Here is a 12,089-nt window from a genome sequence, read left to right as displayed (position 1 = left end):
GGCTACATACTGCTGGCGACCGTTTACTTTGAAATATATATTAACATGTATAATTGTAGTGCGTGGCAGTGAGGTAACATCACATTCTCATTTATTTGTCAACTGAATTACACATTACCAAACATTGACTTTTACCTTCTCGAAGGAGCAACACAGGTCTCATAGAGGTAGATAAGGGAAAGGAGAAAATGAACCTTTGAACCCCGCCCATTGGTGTCATCAGATGTGGATATGAAGGGTCATGTGGTCAACACATGGCTCTCCCGGCCATTGTCAATTTTCGAAACTGGAGCACATCCTTCTCAATAAAAAGCTCCAATTGGCTTTAAAGGGCGGAGTACACCCCACTGGCCCAAAGCGCAGACCTTAACGGTCAGCCATCCAAGCGGTAGCCAACCCAACAGCGCTTAACTTCGGTGATTTGACGGGAACCTGTGTTACACTGACAGAAAATCCTAGGAAGTTCTGGTCTTACGTTAAATCAGTAAGTGGATCGAAACAGCACATCCAGACACTCTGGGATGATAATGACATTGAAACAGAGGATGACACGTGAAAAGGTGAAATACTAAACACCTTTTTCCAAAGCTGTTTCACAGAGGAAGACCTCACTGCAGTTCCTTCTCTAAATCCACGCACGAATGAAAAAATTGGCTGACATCGAAATAAGTATCCAAAGAATAGAACAGCAACTGAAGTCACCCAACAAAGGAAAGTCCACTGGACCTGACGGGATACCAATTCGATTCTACACAGAGTGCGCGAAAGAACTTGCCCCCCTTCTAACAGCCGCGTACCACAAGTATCTAGAGAAACTAAAGGTTCCAAATGATTGGAAAAGAGAACAGGTAGTTCCAGTTTTCAAGAATGGTCGTCGAGCAGATGAGCAACACTATAGGCATATATCACTGACATCGATCTGTAGAAGAATTTTAGAATATGTTTTCTGCTCGAGTATCATGCCATTTCTGGAATCCCAGAATCTAATCTGTAGGAATCAACATGGATTCCGGAAACAGCGATCGTGTGAGACCCAACTCGATTTATTTGTTCATAAGACCTAGAAAATATTAGATACAGGCTCCCAGGTGGATGCCATTTTCCGTAACTTCCAGAATGCGTTCGATACAGTTCCACACTATCGCCTGATAAACAAAGTAAGAGCCTACGGAATATTAGACCAGCTGTGTGGCAGGATCGAAGAGCTTTTAGCAAACAGAACACAGCATGTTGTTCTCAATGGAGAGACGTCTACAGACTTTAAAGTAACCTCTGGCGTGCCACACGGGAGTGGACCATTGCTTTTCACAATATATATAAATGACCTAGTAGATAGTGTCTGAAGTTCCATGCGGCTTTTCGCAGATGATGCTGTAGTCTACAGAGAAGTTGCAGCATTAGAAAATTGCAGCGAAATGCAGGAAGATCTGCAGCGGATAGGCACTTGGTGCAAGGAGTGGCAAGTGACCCACAACACAGAAAAATGTAATGTATTGCAAATACATAGAAAGAAGGATCCTTTTTTGTATGATTATATGATAGCGGAACAAATACTGGTAGCAGTTACTTCTGAAAAATGTCTGGGAGTATGCGTACGGAATGATTTCAAGTGGAATGATCATATAGAACTAATTGTTGGTAAGGCGGGAGTCAGGTTCAGATTCATTGGGAGAGTCCTTAGAAAATGTAGTCCATCAACACAGGAGGTGGCTTACAAAACACCAGTTCGACCTATACTTGAGTATTGCTCATCAGTGTGGGATCCGTACCAGGTCGGGTTGACAGAGGAGATAGAGAAGATTCAAAGAAGAACGGCGTGTTTCGTCACAGGGTTACTTGTTAGCGCGATAGCGTTACGGAGATGTTTAGCAAACTCAAGTGGCAGACTCTGCAAGACGGGCGCTCTGCATCGTAGCTTGCTGTCCAGGTTTCGAGAGGGTGCGTTTCTGGATGAGGCATCGAATATATTGCTTCCTCCTACTTATACCTCCCGAGGAGATCACGAATGTAAAATTAGAGAGACTCGAGAGCGCAGTCGTTCTTCCCGCGAACCATACGCGGCTGGAACAGAAAAGGGAGGTAATGACAGTGGCACGTAAAGTGTCCGCCACACGCCGTTGGGTGGCTTGCCGAGTATAAATGTAGATGTAAATATAGACATCTGTGACAAAGCCGTTCGCTAGAATTTAACATTTTTTCTTTCTTTCTTCCATGTTTCCTTGTGTGCTCGTTACGGCAGCATTCTGATGATTAATTTCATCATCATCATCTTCTTCTCCTTCCTATCTTGCAACTGTTATGGACGTGTGGGGTCTCGGGGTTTCGCCTGCGAACACTACCATAGCAAGATCTATCATCTTCACCATGGTATGGGGTGATGCCAGCAACCTGAGTGCCAACACAGTCAAGGCATGATACATCTTGCAGTCATCATGTACTCTCGTTTATAGACGCACTCGATGATAATATTGCAATGGATGTCCAGCCATCTCCGCAAATAACGATTTGACGAAGAGATCAGTGACATATTCAAGTGCCACTCATTTATAACATGATTAGAACTACTATAGACGACTGCATCTATCTTTTATTTACGGTATGCATAATACTTAAATTTTTCGTTCCTTGCAGATCAGATGAAGGCCGTATGCAGACGTAGATATGCACCTGCAACTGCTTGCTGGTAGACCAACTGATCCAACTGTGATTTGTCTGTCGCTCCAGCCTAGTTCGTCGACGATGTGGTCAGCGTGGTACAGGCTCATTTGACGATGCAGCTTTACCCTGATACATCTCGCAATCATCATGGAACTTCACGGCGTCGGACATCACAGTGGGCCTCGCACCAGCAGTAACTTTGACCTGTTACAGATAAGTAAGTAAGCCTTGCAGCCGTATTGGTCTACTCTGTGTTTGCTGACGCTTTAGGGACAGGATCTCACTTTCCTGCATTGATAACTGGAATGCTGGCAACCGAGCTCCTTCAGCTTCTCTAGATGTTATTCTAGCTGTTTTGGAAACAGTGTTCACTGCATTTGGAAAGGGTGCCCACTGAATTTCTTATCGACAGTGTTTTGATATTAAGTCTAACGCAGTTCAGTACTGTTAGACCACGCACCAAACCAAGCAAGGAGAAAAGCATTCTCCACATTTAGATGACACCTGGCGTGAGATCACCCTGTGTGCATCGATGTACACTTCACTTCCTTGGGGCCCATTTCCATCCCTCTTCTAAAGATATTCCCCCAAACGCGCGTGTGTTAGGTAGCAATTTAGGTAAGAAAGACGTATACTGCTTTCCATGGTAACTTCTAGCTAGTAATAGAAATTACTCAAAAGATGCAAAGCATTGAAGTAAATCAAAAACAACTGATGCCAGTGGGAGTTACGGTTTCCAAGGCATCTGGTTCCCCATAAAAATCCACAGGCAGAACATTGATTATGCAGTTCATGTGTACACACTGGAGGTTGATGAAAGCAAGCGAGAAAACTATGACCATGAGCACAATGAGCAGAACAAAGAAGTCAAATATAAAATAGGTGGACCTCTCTACTTTTCAAAATCACCTGGCCAGTGCCCCCAAGCGTAGAGAGTTGTGGCGTTCTCCGAGGGTCGGAAGCGACACTACGTGTGATCGAAAGCATGTCCTGCCTATTTTCAACACAATTTATGGGCCAGGAATAAGTATAGCATGGATTTTTGGGAAATTCTGGGGAACTCTACTTTTCATTGACTAGAATGTGCAAAGTAAGACACAGATGAGAACTCTGGATGGAAGGCACTGAATATGTAGTTATTAAGCAAACGGTTCTGCGATGCAGATTTACGCTACCGGTCGCAGGCGAGGAAGGGTGGCTTGGCTGGCACTATAAACCAGCATGGAGAAGGGTGTGGAGTAATGAAGCGCAACACAGGGCACTGACATGCTATGAAATAGCTCGTATTTTGAAGTTTCATGTGCGCCTAGCACCCTGTATTTTTGGTCTGCAGTGAAGGAGCCAACGTTGGCCGGTCGGAGTGGTCGAGTGGTTCTAGGCGCTACAGTCTGGAACCGCGTGACCGCTACGGTCGCAGGTTCGAATCGTGCCTTGGGCATGGATGTGGGTGCTTTCATTAGATTAATTAGGTTTAAGTAGTTCTAAGTTCTAGGGTACTGATGACCTCAGATGTTAAGTCCCATAGTGCTTAGAGCCATTTGAACCATTTTTAGCCGACGTTGTAATTATTAAGGACTTCTCTACTTTTCCGCTTCAGAGGGACTGCGTCAGAGGTGTAAGAGAAGTAATATAAATAAATGAGGCAGGTGTGTAAAAGTGGCCAACTAACCACCTGAATCAACCGCCAAGCTCTGCTGTATGGAAGCATCACAGCCAAGTCGAGTTTGGTGAGGAAACTGGTTCTGCTGGGTAGTGCTCGTGGCAATGGCATGGCTTCAGCGGCATCAGCTCAGCACAATGTGGTGTGGTTAGTCTAGTTTTATTTATATTACTTTTTATGTTTTTTCTTGGTATCAGAGTTTATTGTGTGAGCTACGATACGGGGGAATCTGGATCACATTTTTGAAGTCACGGGAACCCTGGGACTCAACATATTTGTACCAATGAGATGCTCATTTTATAATTTGTCTATGCACGATTTGTCCTGTACTAGAGCTGTAGGAACTAATTGTTCTGCATGTAGGCGAATTGTTCATCTGGTTACCAGCTGCACTGACCATAGATGGTGGCTCGCCGGAATAATTTGGTGTGTCTGTGTGGTAAAACGGGACTATTTTTTGGTTACAACTGAATTAAGGTAGAAGTGAAGTACCCAAAATGATGGAAAAATAGGCTACTGCTACTGCAGATGGAATTTTTGCATTAATACATTGAGCGCTGTAATTGGAGCACGAGAGGCAGGGACATTTCAAACTAAATCATTAGAAAATGGAAAAACGAATCAGGTTCTGCCGCAGGTGGAGCCCAAACGACAATAAGTCTGGACTGATAACGCCTCCTGCTCCTTGTGACCGGGCAGTGTTCGCACTAATTAACCCCTTGGTTCAAATGGCTCCACTATGCGACTTACCTTCTGAGGTCATCTGTCGCCTAGAACTTAGAACTAATTAAACCTAACTAACCTAAGGACATCAGACACATCCATACCCGAGGCAGGATTCGAACCTACGACTTTAGCGGTCGCTCCGCTCTAGACTGTAGCGCCTAGAAGCGCACGGCCACTCCGGCCGGCAATTAACCCCTTCTCGAACAACGCAAGGAGGGAGGTGGCAATTTTTGGTTAACTGTGCTAGGGATGCTGCAGAAGCACATTGGTGCAGAGACGAAATAACGCAGCATGTTGCTAGTATGTATTTGGCAGAGGCGCCAATGTCCAATCGCGTCCAAAATTAAAGGAAAAGTGCAAATTTTGCAATGTTTCATTTATTTTCCCACAAAACATTGTAAACAGGTGTCAGTGAAGAAGAAAAAATGTAAAGAATACAGAATGTAATCAACTGCAACGTGCGTAACGGTAGACAGAAAGGTTCTTCCCACTTTTCCAACTTAACGGATTAATGTGCTTCGTATGAGACCAATACAGACCTGACAACTACGGGACATTTTGTGGATGATGTCCTCAGTCTCATGTTTAGCAATAACTACTCACTCTTTCCGCAGAGATGCTCACAAGTCTTAGAAACCAGTCAATGGATGCTGACGTTATGCAACCCGTCTCTCTAGTGTCCATGTTCTATGGGCTTCAAATAAGCAGAGCGAGGAGGACACGCCATGCGTGTAATATCTTCCGTTTCCAAAGAAACGTCAATCACCCATTCTCCATGAGGCGGGCATTATCGTCTGTCAGTACGAAATCTGGACCCATAGCACCTCGCAACAACCGCGACTGAGGTCCCAAGATCTCCTCACGGTACCTGACAGCAGTCAAACTTTGCTGATTCACCCATACAATTTCATGAAAAGGTGTTCGAGAGGTCAACAAATCCCTGGACACACCATTATTGATCATCCTCGGTATCGCCCTTCCACAATCTTTGATTCCTCAAATCGTGTTCCACGTGCCCTCCAGATGTGAATCCGTCAAGAATCATTCTATAGAATCATCTATGAAAAGAACAATGGCCCATCGTTCGACCTTCCAGGTGGCTTTTTGGGTCCACTCTAGACGGTCCCTTCTGTGAAGACAAGCCAGAGGTAACCAGATAGCAGGTCCTTAACAATAAAGGCCTTGCTGAACCATTCTGGACACCGTTTACTTCGAGAAAATACCTCCAGGGGATGCTGTCGGGTCAGACGCCACTTGCAATGCAATAGTAAGACGGTACCTGCGTGCCCTTACAGCCAACTAACAGTCCACACTTTCTGATCTCAGACGTGGTCGGTCCTGTCCTAGTGGCAGGGATACTCTTTCGGTTTCTCTAAAGTGCCTCCTCATCCGATAAAGAACAGAACGATTCACATTAAACAATCGAGCCACATCATTTTGCGACTCTCCTGCTTCCATTCTTCATATGGCGTCTCCCATGTGACATATTGCACCGTCTGTGACCGGGTAAGCCGGCCGCGGTGGTCTCGCGGTTCTAGGCGCGCAGTCTGGAACCGCGCGACTGCTACGGTCGCAGGTTCGAATCCTGCCTCGGGCATGGATGTGTGTGATGTCATTAGGTTAGTTAGGTTTAAGTAGTTCTAAGTTCTAGGGGACTGATGACCAGAGTAGTTAAGTTCCACAGTGCTCAGAGCCATTTGAACCTTTTTTTTGTGACCGGGTAAACAACGATTGTGGATGTGGGACTACGCTGCAAACACTACCCCACTTGCTGGATGGCCTCAAGTCATTGCTGGCGAGGTTGTCGGTTGATCGGAATGCCATCTTCTGTACAGAACACGATCGTAACATCTGTTGACCGTTTGTACAATAATATTTTAAAATAGGTACTGGTCGGGGAAGTAGCTGTTTGCTGCGTTACTTTTGGACACCAGTGTACGTGTTGTGTACCGTGAGACCTTGAGTAAAGCACAAATGTTTCCGCAGTGGGCTGCTGAATTGTGCCAGCAGTACCAAACGTCAAATAGTGCTAGTTTTTTTAGGATAATCTAGGAGGAACTAAATACTTTGTCGATGCAGTGCAACGAGTCTGTGGAGGCTTTCTCAGAGAGAATTCATAAACTGAACGCAAAGACATTTTTACAGACCCAGAACGAAGATGGTAATAGGATATCGCTGCAAGAGGCAGAAAATAGAGGTGTGGATATTTTTCTGTGTGGTTCACCCGCGGAGAGTATGGATAGAAAATCTGGATGACTTATCGTCAGCTCTGGCGATTGCAAACCATATAGAGGAGGTAAATTTCGCAACAAAGCAAAGAGTGGACCACCAGATTTTTATTCTGTAGACAGGAGTGGCGAATAAGGAAGTAATGTAGACAACGAGAGTGCTATGCATATGGCAGAGTGGACCAATGGGCTTCTAGAATTAAGGTGAGAAGCACCGACGAGCGACACAGCCGTTAAACGCAAACAGAAGTGCTTCAACCATCGGAAGATAATCCTGACAGACCATAACACTACGGTAATTGGTGTACAGAATAGGAGGCTTGGTGAATGGCCAGATACAGACGTCTCTGACAGACACAGTGACACATGTGTCCGTTTTCAGTATGGACTACATGGGAAGTTGTGAGCTGGGCCATAGATTATGCGGAGTTGGCGATAGTAGTATGAAATCACTGGGTATGGCAGTACTGCAGATTTCGATTAGGAAAATTAAGTTCAGCGAATGCTTAGAGTTATTGGCATTTATAGGCGAAGGTTACTCACTGATTTTTGGGCTAGAGTTTAGAGAAACATCATGATAAAGTTGATCTATGGAGAAGCGTAGTGGAACTCAGTGGAACTTTGTTACAATTGCGGAGAGAGTTGAACTGAGTCAATGGTGGAAGGTTCATGTTTGAGAGAAGAAGAGCTTGAGAATTCACAAAATGTAGTTTGCAGGAGATTGGCCCATGTGAGTGACATTAATGGGGAATGAATGATTCCGGTTACAGTGGATAACTTTGGCAGAGAGGAGGTGGCTGTCAAAAGATGCGGTAATAGCCACTCTAATGCCTTGTATGACATGGAAATGTTATGAGGGAAAGTGGATCACTTGAGGGACAGCGATCAAAGGGCTACATGAATATTGGTGTTGAGATTTACTGATTTATTTTATGCAGATAACTAATAGCAGTCCTAATGACAAAACATCATATACCGCCAGATTAGTATCTATATGCCGACTCTGGGTCAAACAGCATATATTTTAGAAATTTTCTAATAACAAGATCATACCAAAATGAGATTTTCACTCTGCAGCGGAGTGTGCGATGGTAGGTCCCGAGTTTGAGTCTCAGTCGGGCACGCTGTTTTAATCTGACAGGAAGTTTCAACAAGATTATAGTTTTGTTTCCCCCATTTAAAAATTTATAAATCCGCAAACGTAAAATTCAATTAATATAAAAATAAAAATCTAATAATTTCTTTCCTGTACAAACAAGCTCGAAAAGATCGTAATTATCTATATACTTTTAACAAATTTTAATTGATTTCAAAAATGAAAATATAATAAATTTTTTCTTTATAAATAAACTATGTCCTATCTGATCTAATAATATCTTTCCTGTACAAACAAGCTCGAAAAGATCATAATTATCTATATACTTTTACCAAATTTTAATTGATTTCAGAAATGAAAATATAATAAATTTTTTCTTTATGAGTAAACTATGTCCTATCTGACCTATTTTTTTTAATTTTAATTGAAAACTCAAAAAACTTTATTCTATATGAATAGGAGCAAAAATGGAACTCCAAAGGTGAGCTATTTCAAAACTTTGGAAATAATTATAAGAAAAGTGTGGATTTAATTAAGATCATCTACAAAACTATTCTAATGAAAAAGGTATTCAAATATAACTGGACAAGATCTATGGAAATTTACTGAACGTTTCAATATGAAGGAAATGAAGAAAAGAGGATTAAGATATAAATATACAAAAAATTCGAACAATTTAAAAAATGAGAAAGATGTAAATTACTCAAAACATAATCTAGAAAAATTAGTCTTATTCTAATTTGTGTTAGTAATAACGATCACAATCTGAAAAAAATCCTTAAGGGAACTATATGAAATCTTAAAAACGAAAAAATTAAAATGCCTATAAACTTAAGAAATAGCAATTGGTGATTCCTTTAAAAAACTCTGAGAGCAACTTTAATAATAATGATAATGAGTTGAATGAAAATGTTTAAGAGAACATCAAATATGTAAAACAAAAAATTAAAAAGTTCTTGTAGACTTAATAAACAACATTTCATCGAACTTATCATTAGATTTGAGGACAATATCAATATTATCGATAGTGAGAATTATTTTCGAAAGCTTCTAGTGGCTAAATGTCAAGAAATTAAATATAATAAATGATCAGAAAAATTTACGTTCTTTAAATTTTCTAGGTGATGGCAACTCTTTTAGATCACCTAAAAGTATTAACTGAAAAGGTTCTGCTCATAAATTCAGAATAATAAAATACGAAATAAATAATGCCAATAGCACTATTGAACCACAAGGATTTTTCAGTCAAATTAAAGAAGAAGAAATTGCTAAATATGAGAACATTTCAACAGAAAGAATATCAGATAAAGTTAATATGAAATTTTATTCGATTTTAAAACTTAAGACAAACCACAGGAATTTAATTTTAAAACAAGTAATGAAGTTTTATCAAGAACAACTTATATAAAATATAATTTTCAAATCTCAACAAGTAAACTATTAACTAATGTGGAAAAAATGCAAAGGAAAGAATCTGGTTGGTCATTGTTCAGTATAAATGGTTGAAATTAAGTGTTAAAATATAAAATTCAATTTTTGATTCTACATATATCGATTTATCAAGAAAATTAAAAGATAATAAGCAGCAATTAATGTAAAAAACACAGATCAAAGTTATTCTGTTGTTTCAATAAAAATAGCTTTCTGTACAGCAAATAATAATGTGGATAATAAATAAAAAATATTCTAACTTCCTTGCAGATTAAAACTGTGTACTGGACTGAAACTCAAACTCGAGACCTTTGCCTTTCACGGCAAGTGCTCTATCAACTGAAATACCCAGGATGGATAGCTCAGTTGGCAGAGCACTTACCTGTGAAATGCACAGGTCCTTAGTTCGAGTCTCGGTCTGGCATACAGTTTTAATCTGCCAATAAGTTTCATATCAGCTTACACTCCGCTGCAGACTGAAAGTCTCATTCTGAATAAAATAGTGTGTTAGATTAAATCTGTGAGAAAGAAAAAATCAATTTTCCTCTTCAGATACTCCAAAATTCAAAAGGATGCCCATGTTCCAATTAATGTTTATGATAATGATGAAAAATTTATTATCATTCTTCCTTACTAAACAACAAAAATGGAAACCACATCAATCTTCTTTTAATTAGATCAGAAAATACATCTAAATATTGTTGGATGAAAAATCTATCTAGATTAATTAGTTCAGAACTAAACAAAAATTGACATCAAATGTACCCTTATGATAGATGGTTAATATAATCAATAAAAATTAGACAGACTCTAAAATTATTGTAAATAATATAAAGTAGTAAAAATAAAGAAATTTTAAGGTGGAAATTCTCAAAGTATTAAAAGATATGCTAAATCAAAGTATATGAAAAACTTTCAGCCAGAAAAATAATCAAATTGTACTGCAGATTTAGATGCCAAAATGATTGGGCAATGTCCCCATTTAAACATTAACAAATTTAGCTTCTTAGAACAATAATTGTTTTAATCCTGAAAAATTCTTAAATATAAGGGGCAAATAATAAAATATGTTTTTAATTATAGTAATATTAAATAACGTTAGAAACTTGTATCAAAATTAAGAAAATTTATTGAAGCTAATCATTTGAATAAACTAATTGGTTGAAAGAATGCTTTTATTTTAGTACAGAAATGAGGGAAAATGTATGTAACGATGTTTAAAAAGATATCTGCAAGTTAATGAAAAATTAAGTATATAGGAAAACGATGTAAAATATTAAAAGTAGACAATATTTTAAAATAGCAAAAATCAAGAATAACATCTGAAATATATTTCAAAATCAAATTACAACATAACATTTGCACAAAATATAACAGCAGGTTCATATGAAAAAAAGACAACAGTGAAATTCAATAAACCGATTTATGTTGGAATCTTTCCGAAATAAGAATGTACGATTTTCATTGTAATGTTATGTAGCCAAAATACAATGAAAATATTGTATTATGTTGCGTATAGATTTATGTTAAAAGGATGCAGATTGTTTTATTTGTGGAATAAGAACTGAAGATTTTTATAAAGCAAGAAATGAAATTTGACACAAGTGATTTTTAAGAATATATTATTTAATGAGTTCGACATGTTAACACGATAGTTGTAGGAAAAATGAAAGATAAAAATTGTGTAAAAATTATGTTCGAGCATGTTCGTTTCAGATCAAAAATGTATGCTTTTAAAGTCCATTGTAAATCTCAAAGCAGGTTTGATGATTATAAAAATGGTTTATGTATAAAACTACAAAAATGAATTTAATTAGATCGTTTTAACCTGAAATGTATCCAGTTATGTGTAGTAAAATTGTATTACTGTTAATGGTGAGAAACTTATATTACAGGATGGTATGAATGCTTCACCTAATGCTTACCACAAACTATACTCAATTAAAACAATACATGATAACAATTATTTCTTATATGAATTAAACAATTGCACTGATCATTAACTAAAACTCATTATAAGTGTTTTTTATTATTGTAATTTTTATGTATTTCAGATATATCTTACAAACAACTTTTTTTACGAAAACATTAAACTTTTTCTTAATATGTCACTTTCCATTTTTGATAATTGCAAGCTTATCATTTTTATTGATTATAGACAGTGTTATAAATATATTATTGGCTTATTATTTATTTTTTTCTTAAAAGTAAACGGTTTTTACTTTTATTAATTAGTTCCCTGATATCTTCATATTTATTTTCGGTATAGCCTTCTTGTGTTTTATAGAAT

The sequence above is a fragment of the Schistocerca gregaria genome, chromosome 7, assembly GCF_023897955.1.
Source record: "Schistocerca gregaria isolate iqSchGreg1 chromosome 7, iqSchGreg1.2, whole genome shotgun sequence".
Lineage (NCBI taxonomy): Eukaryota > Metazoa > Arthropoda > Insecta > Orthoptera > Acrididae > Schistocerca > Schistocerca gregaria.
This window is presented reverse-complemented; position numbering follows the sequence as displayed.